Source organism: Lissotriton helveticus, chromosome 9 (genome assembly GCF_964261635.1).
Source record: "Lissotriton helveticus chromosome 9, aLisHel1.1, whole genome shotgun sequence".
Taxonomy (NCBI): domain Eukaryota; kingdom Metazoa; phylum Chordata; class Amphibia; order Caudata; family Salamandridae; genus Lissotriton; species Lissotriton helveticus.
Window position 1 is genome coordinate 409,989,615 of NC_136070.1, and position 9,227 is coordinate 409,998,841.

The following is a 9,227-nucleotide window of genomic DNA, read 5'->3' on the forward strand; positions in this document are numbered from 1 at the left end:
GGTGCAAAATTGCAATTTTTACAATTTCGCGAGTGCGAGATTGTTGCTTCACGGCGCGAACGTGCCGAAAAACCAGCAAAATCCGCGAACAGACCGATTCTGGGCCTCCTGGCCATAATGGATGAAATCAGAGCACACTGGGTGCAGGCCTATGGCACAAAGCACACAAACTGGCTTAAAAATGGCCCATAGACCCCCACCCACACGGGACCAGGCAATAAAATGGCGCCCACCCACATAACAAGCCCCCAACACCACCCCAAAAAGTCGTAAAACACACAAAAATCACCACAATCCAATGCCATCCATGCCCTGGCCAGAATCATGTTAAAAAAAAATTCAACAAAACAGTTGTATCATGCATTCACCCATAACTAAGCCTGGTGGTTTTCAATTCATGTGCAGATTCGTAATTTTTACAATTTCGCGAGTGCAAGATTGTTGCTGCGCGGGACACGAGCAGTGCGAACACAAGCAAAAACATCCTCAGCTCGCGAACTTGCAGATTTTCCCCCCAAAAAAGTCGAAATAAAAGCAACACACACAAAAATCACCACAAACAAACAACATCAACTTACTTCTTTTGTGAAATCAAATTTCAAATCCAAAAGTAATCCAAAAGGCCTCAAATCCAAATATCCAGCAGCAACCACAAAAAGTAATCCTTCCCAGTCAAGATCGAAATCAAAGTGGCCAGGAAATGGACTAAGCAATGGGAGGAGCTTGCTGGACAGGAACAGGAAGTTGGAGACTGGGGCACTTCCTTCACACCACCCCTATGGGAGGAGCTTGCTGGACAGGAACAGGAAGTTGGAGACTGGGCCACTTCCTTCACCCCTCCCCAATTGTAATTTTTGCACTTTCGCGAGTGCGAGATTGTTGCTGCCCGCGCCGCGGCCCGCGAGCAGTGCGAACACAAGCAAAAAAATCCGCTTCGCACGGATTTGCGTATTTTCGCCACATCCGCGAGAGTTCGCGGATTGCGGATTTACCGAAAATACGAAAAATCCGCGAGCGTAACGGATTTTACGCCCATGCTTAGTGGAGGTCTAGGGGCCATTTTGAAGCCAGGCAGTGTGCTTTGTGCCATAGGCCTGCACCCAGTCTGCCTTGCTTTCATCCATTATGCCCAGGGGTACTCAGTGGTGCATTGACCAAGTCTTTCTGTGGGGTCTCTTGAAGTTAAACATCATTTAGGGCATAGATGGCATTGGATTGGGATGATTTTTATGTGTATTTCGATTGTTTGGGTGTTGTTGGGGCCTGGTCCAGGGCCTGACCATGGGGGTGGGGGCCATTTTGAGGCCTGGTCCAGGGCCTCGCCATGTGGGTGGAGGCCATTTTGATGCCTGGTCCAGGGCTTGGCCATGTGGGTGGGGGTCTAGGGGCCATTTTGAAGCCAGGCATTGTGCTTTGTGCCATAGGCCTGCACCCAGTCTGCCTTGTTTTCATCCATTATGCCCAGGGGTACTCAGTGGTGCATGGACCAAGTCTTTCTGTGGGGTCTCTTGAATTTAAACATCATTTAGGGCATGGATTGCATTGGATTGGGGTGATTTTTGTGTGTATTTGTATTTTATGGTTGTTGTTGGGGCCTGGTCCAGGGCCTGGCCATGTGGGTGGGGGCCATTGTGATGCCCGGTCCAGCGCCTCGCCATGTGGATGGGGGTCTAGGGGCCATTTTGAAGCCAGGCAGTGTGCTTTGTGCCATAGGCCTGCACCCAGTCTGCCTTGCTTTCTTCCATTATGCCCAGGGGTTCTCAGTGGTGCATGGACCAAGTCTTTCTGAGGGGTCTCTTGAATTTAAACATCATTTAGGGCATGAATGGCATTGGATTGGGGTGATGTTTGTGTGTATTTCGATTTTTTAGGGTGTTGTTGGGACCTTGTCCAGGGCCTGGCCATGTGGGTGGGGGGGCATATTGAGGCCAGGCAGTTTTTGCCTTTGGCTGGCAAGCTTGCAGTTGCGGGCCAGTGGGCCTAGGGTTATATGATGAATGGGTGCATGAAACAACTCTCTCTGTGTGGTCTCTTTTCTATTAATTTCAACATCCAATTTTTTATTCGAATTGCAATTTTTTTTTGGCGTCTTTCCTTTTTTGGGTGTGTTGTGTTAATAATAATAAATGCCTAGTTGCAATAGTATTCATTGAAGCACGACATATGCAACATTTATTTAACTGATGTTCCTCTGGCTTCTTTGCTTTTAGGTGCACAAAGACTGAGAACCAGGAATCATCCTCATCACCTTCACTTGTTGTAGTGCCAGGAAGAAATCCTGCTGCGGTGTGTGCACAATGTCTTGTGACGTCACGTCTGGTCATAGACAACTCTGCAACTCGTGCAACTGTGAACTGCTGTTCTGACATCTGAAGAAGATGGGCCCAAAGAAAGGTGGCCGTAGATCCTCTTCCAAGAAAGTTGCCAGTGCCGCTGCCAGTAAGAAGGAGCAGAAGAAGCAAGTGGCACCACTTACCAAGGAGACTGGTGTGTCGACCAACACTTTTTTTGGGGAAAAATAACTACGCCTGCAGCAGCGGTGTCCACTGGCGACCAAGCTGGGAGCAGCACCGCCGCTTCATTAGTCTCAGTGCCACCACGCCAAGTTATGCCCAAGCCCATGAGTGCCGCAGAGGTAGCCACTTTAATTGCTCTTTCACCATCGACCAGTGATGTTGGCGTTGACTCATCGCAAAGTAGTATCCAATCAACGCAGGGTGTAACTCATCTGACAAGTGTTCAACCACAGCCGCAATGACAACCACAGGTGCAAGAAGGAGAGGCGCAAGGAGAGGCGCAAGGAGAGGCGTAAGGAGAGGCGCAAGGAGAGGCACAAGGAGAGGCACAACTGCCCACAATGCTTGTTCCTCCAGAAGTAGCGGCACATGAGGAAATCAAGATTCATGTGGAGGTATCAGCCGATCAAGCCGCTCCTGATGATCCATTGTCTTCCAGATCCCCAGCAAGGAAAAGGAGGGCTACTAGTACAACTTCTTCTTCGAGCCCCCTTCCTTCTGATGATCTAGATCTTGATTGGCACCCACCAATTCAGTCTGGGAGGGAGGCATGCCATGAGCCGACAAAGCTAGGTAAAAGGAAGGTTCCCGCAAGGCTTTCAGTTATGGGTGATGACGAAGAAGAAGTAGAAGTATTGGATTCTGCTGCTGATGAAGAGTCTGACGATGACGACCCAGTCATCACAGTCGTCACTCCAGCCCCAGCGGGCATGCAGCAGACAGACATTTTTACCCTATCCCAAAATTCTGAGTGGGATGTGGGCAGCGTGGCACTGGTACCACCACCAACACACGTAACTACTACACCAATATGACCTACAGCTTCCATATATTCTCTTCAGAAGGGCCGGCAGGGACCTCCAACAAGCTCGACCTCCATTACCTCAAGTAGCGGTACTGTAAGTGCACAACAGAGACAAATTCCGCCACGCCCATCCTCCACTTCATCTGGCATTAAAAGTGGCACCTCCACCACCACCAGAAATCTCAACTCCCCAGTTTGGAACTTCTTTAGTATTAGCAAAAAGGCGGAAAACCATGTTATATGTTCGATTTGTAAACAAGTAGTTAGTCGGGGTAAGCTTGGTACCAACTATGGTACCGGAGGCCAGAGAGGTAATCTCCAAAAACACCACAGCATCCAGTGGGAGGCGCACCTAAGTAACATCCGGAAAGCCAAAAGTACAAATCCAAATGTAGCCATTGATATTGAATCTGGTGATGACGAGGAGCTGATTGTGCAGGGGGGAGGTGAAGAAGCGAGAGTCATTTGTTATGGTACACACAGTAACCCTGGCAGCAGCACTGCAGTGGTAGCGCCCACACCCTCTACCCCAGCAACATCTAAGAGAAACAGTAAGAGTCTGATAGAGACACCAATACGAAAGAGTACATCAATGTGCCTAACTGGGTTGAAGAGGTCTGGATCATCATCACATATGAAAACGGTCCAGACCACCATTAAAAGCATGTTTTGGTCGGAAGAGCCATTTGAACGCAACCACCCAATAGCAAGTCTGTATAATGCAATGCTGGCTAAAATGTTAGCACTGGACCTCCTCCCTTTTTCTTTCATGGAAGGAGTGGGTTTTCTAGAATTTATGGCAACAGTCTGCCCTAAATGGAAGGTTCCTAGCCGGTCCTATTTTGCCAGAGTTGCGGTTCCATCACTACATCAAGATGTGCTGGATGTGATTGGGGCAGCTTTGCAGAAGAGTGCTGTTCACACTATCCACCTGACAACAGACATGTGGACCAGTTGCCAAGCCATTGATTACATGTGCATCACTGCACACTGGGTCTCTTTTGCGGGGGTTAGAGAGAAGATAGCTACAGGTGTTGACAGTGTCACAATTTTTCAAGCTACTTGGAAACATGCAAAAGTAGCCATGTTTGTCATGGAGAAATCTCATAGTGCAGTAAACATTTAGGAGGAGTTTAACAGTAAGGTCTTTGAATGGCTGCATCAAGAAAGCTCATGATTGGTTATGTTTCCACGGATAATGGCAGTAATATAGTTATGGCCATGGCTGATGGTGGCTATTTCAGAGTGCTGTGTTTGGCACACAGCATTAACATTATTGTTCAAGATTTCTTGAAAAAAGAAAACACAGTCAGCAAGTTACTGACCACCTGCCGAAGAATCTGCACACATTTCAGCCATTCTTTTAAGGCCCGGAAGCAGCTGAGGATCATTCAACGTGACAGTAGAGTGCCAGTCAGAGGACTCATCCAGGAGGTGGCAAAACGTTGGAACTCAACCTTCCACATGCTTGAGCGTCTGTTTGAGCAGTACTTTGTAATCAATGAGTATGTCTTTCACGCACGGGCTGCTTCTATGAAAGACATGAGGCTAGAGGTGGAGGAATGGGTCCTAGCTAAAAGCCTGACAGACATGCTTCATCCTTTTGAGGTCTTCACCAGTGAAGTCAGCAGGGAGGACTATACTTTGGGCAAAGCTATCCCATTGTTGCGCATGCTAGAGAACCAACTGAAGGCGGTGTCTTCAATGTTCCGAGTTGATGCTGAAAAATAAGACGCATATCGTTTGGCGTAGAGCTTATTAAGCTGCCTAGTTGACAATGCAAGGCTTAAAGCAATACATTCAGAACAACATTACATTTGTTCCACTATTCTGGAGCCACGGTACAAAAAGGCACTGCCCAGCAATACATTCATTCCTTTTTCTGAAGCAGATGTTTCCAAGTACAAACATTGGCTAGCTCTGTCAGCCACTCGGTTCGAAAAAGAGAGGCAGGAAATTGAAGGAACCACCACAGTACTACTGAAGCAGCAGGCCATCCAGCGTCAAGGTCCACTTCTTTGGCCGAAGGCAGTCACTTTCCCTCAGAGCCGTTAACGACACCAGCAACCGTATCATCACCTGCACCAGGCCCAGCCATAATATTGTCGGATGCGGATTGGATAACTCATCATGGGTTTGCTCGTTCCAGTGTTGATACAAAGGCAACAGATGGTACGCAAAGTGGAGCACCCCTGGAGGACCTTGGGTGGATGGTGCAGGCCTATCTGGATGACCAAACAGAGGTCTTCTTTGATCATAACTCATTGGTGTATTGGTATGGGAAAAGGCCTCAATGGTCACTGATCACCAAGCTGGCTATAAATTATTTGTCTTGCCCACTCGCAAGCGTGTCTTCTGAACGTGTTTTCAGTGCTGCTGGTGCCATTGTAACTTCAAAAAGGACCCGCCTCTCACCCAAAAATGTGGAGAGGTTAACAATGATCAAGATGAATCAGCACTTCATACCACCAGATTACAAAATACGTGAATCCACGCAGGAAAAAGAGGACACCGACTTAGGTGACGGAAGTTCTTCTCTGTTAGCTGACCTACTCCTGTTTCAATTCACAGAGTTTGAGGACGAGCTCTACTTCCCTGACACCTAGGCTTGAAATACTTACTTTTAATTTTTTAGTCCTTATTCACTTTTATTTCTGCGTGTCTTTCTTTGTTTTGCAACTTTTAGCACAACAAAACTCTAATCACAACAAATCCATCAGCAGCACTGTCTTCGTCTTATTTCCATAATGAAGGTGCCGCTGTCTGCATTCCTAAAGTTCACAAGTTCACAACTCAGTCATGCTCCTCTATCATCCTCCTCTAGACTCCCCCTATCTATTTTCCTCAACGCAGATGGCCGGATTACGCAGAATCAAGAAACTGTCGCTTCGTAGACGAGTCCTCTCAAAAGAAGTGGGACTGGAATGATTGACTATGCTGACTGTTACTTCTGAAATTGACACGAGAGGCTGCCCTGTGGCCCTTCATTTAAGAATAAGATGCTGACAAAAAGTGGAACAGGTAATGAATGATGAGATGGCATGCAGTGGACAACACTGGCTGTCTGGCTCTGATGAATGCAATTGCTGTTTGTTTGTTGTGCATGAAATGAATCCTATGTGTTCTGTTATTATTTACTCTTTTACACACTAAATGTAACTCAAGTCTACTCTGTTTACCTTGTTTAATGCAAATTGTACTTCTACTGCAGGGGCCGCTACGTTGCATTTTTTAATATGGAAAATATCCATGGACTCACTGTGTATAGAGTAGACTGTGACTGCATGAACAACATTGTGTTTGCCAACACCATGATGATGATGAGTCATGATGACCAAAGTTACATAATATCTTCTCAGTCACTCAGTGGGATGGATGGATCATCATCGTTGATTTACCGAAGAACTATGGCCATTTCGTGAGTGGCAAACAGGTAAACAAGTCAACAACAACCACAGCAGAACTACATGTCTGTATAGTCGTGGTATGGAGTGGTCGATCCAATGTAGTCTTATGCCAGAGTCCAGACAGCGGTTCATGTAAAATTGCGGCTATGTGGCTTTCTGTATAAAATTAGATCTGCTTTGTCTGTCTGTGTCAAAGAGGTATGCTACATGGAGGTTGGTTCACTCAGTGGTGCCTGCCTGACCGTCTGCATGGCCCTAGCCTGCTGTGGGCTAATTATTATCCTGGAAACTGAGACTCAGAGTAGACACTTTAGAAATGATGCATGTATGTAATACTGTCGCCTTTGAAAGTGAAAGTGTTATTGTTGCACTACACACCGTACCTTATATTTTTTCTCCAGGGTGTTTTAATATCCCTTTCTTTTTTTATCATTGACAATTACAGGCCGTCACTTACCATGTGCGATGGGAAAAATATTAACTCAGGCTTACCATAGCAATCCGCAATTCTGCATCCGCCAGGCAGGCAGTGGGCAGTGTGGTTACCAAGATTGATCGACGGAGCGCCCGATGGAATGGAAGAGTACCGCGAATAAGAGGAATGGCTGGATGCATGCAACTTCCCAATTTGATCAGGACAACTACAGCATACAGTTACAGTATCCACTTCACTTGTCCTTATCTTTTAAATAATGTTATTGTTGTGAACTTCCATGAGTGCGACTCTGTGAGTTTGCTCTCTACTTCAAATCCATCCATACAGCTATTTGATAAGTTTCTTTGCTATTTTTAAAACTAATGTAATTTACTACTAAGTGTTTATTCTCTCTGAGGGCAGATAGGCAAGTGAAATTGTGTAATTTTTGCAGCCATGTACTGTCTAATTGTTTAGTACTAGTTGTAGTATAAGTACCACTTTTCAGTAACCTAACCATCCATTTAGCAAACAACTTCATGCATGCACTTCCTTTAAAAGATTGATGGATATGTCCGTATCCAAAGATTTGTTTTTCTTCATTTGTTGTTTGTCCATGCTGTGTTTCTTTTTCTCTCTCCAAAAAACTTTCCCAAAAACCCCCATTCCCATCCATTTTTCAAACCCTAACCCTCTACCCCCGGGCTGTGTGGTTTTCATTGAGGTGTGACTAAATGACACCAATAATTCCACATGCTTGCTGGGGAGGATAAGGTCAAAAGCAACAGAAAATCAATTTCAAGGCAGGTCAAGGAATCCAAGGATATATTCTTATTCTGCTTGACACACACCCATGAGTATTTGCAAATCAATTCTGAATTTCATATCCGCCATTGAGTGGATTCATTATCAACAACTTCCTCCTACACGTGACGAAAGCTTACGCTGCTGTGTCCTTCAGTACTAGTTCTTGTAGTAGCCATAATCCACGCAACTAGTAGTTAACTTTTGATTGAATACTTTAGCATTGTTTATGCTACAATTTATGGCACTGTTCTTGTATACTGTACTATCGTACTGTTCTAATGCTCCTCCCAGGCCACTCAATGTCTTATTTCCTTTTTTTTCATATACTGCTACTGCCAGTGTGTACCACTACTACTACCAACACAACTATGCCATTTCATCCGTCCAGCATTCTATAGCCAATCTTAATCGCCATTTGCCATGCAGTCAGCCCTGTGCCTAGCCCTATTCTCAAACACGAATCACAGGTAAGATAAGCATTTTGGGGGATGAAGAATAATGGAGTAGGAGGAGAGGAGAGACTTACTGTAGTACTAGGAAAGTAGTAGGACAATTGAATTCACTAACTCTGTCAGTGGCACTTTTGTACAAATTTGGGCGATTACTTAGACAATTTGAATCAACCAGTCAGTTAAGTTTCAATAAAACAAACGTACAGTTACCCCCCCGCTTCCCCCACAAAACAGTAAAAACGCGTATGCTATGTTTAAGTGGGAAATAAATAATTATTTCGACATTTACAAAAATAAATGATCCCACAAGACCCGACCCACCCCCCTCCCTAACCCCAACCAATGTCCATGAAATGTCCCGAAGAAAAGTTCCAAAACCCCAATGCCCAATTCACACCCCCCCAAAAGTCTTTAAAAAAGGGGTAAGGGACAGTCTCTCTCTACTTTAGCCGGTGGTGTCCTGTTGCCAGGTAGTCACGCAACTCTCTCCGGAGGGGCTTGAGCAGTTGTTTCTGCCTCTCCACCACCTGCTCAAGGTAGGCCACTCGCAGGGTTAGTCAGTGCACACGAGCCTTGCAGGTACTGTGGGGGGCATCTGTTGGTTTCGCTGCTCGGCGGCGGCATGTGGCTGCCGGACCACTGCGCCGTACCGCTAGAGGATTGCGCTGGCTGTATGACCCAGGGGCAGCGGAGGAGGATGCAGCTGTTGTTGTCGATGTTGACTGAGAGTCATCCTCCTCCTCCTGAGCCACCAGCCGCCGATATTCGGCGACAATTGCCTCCAGCTTCCGTTGCCTGGCCAATGCTCTTTAAAATTAACACAAA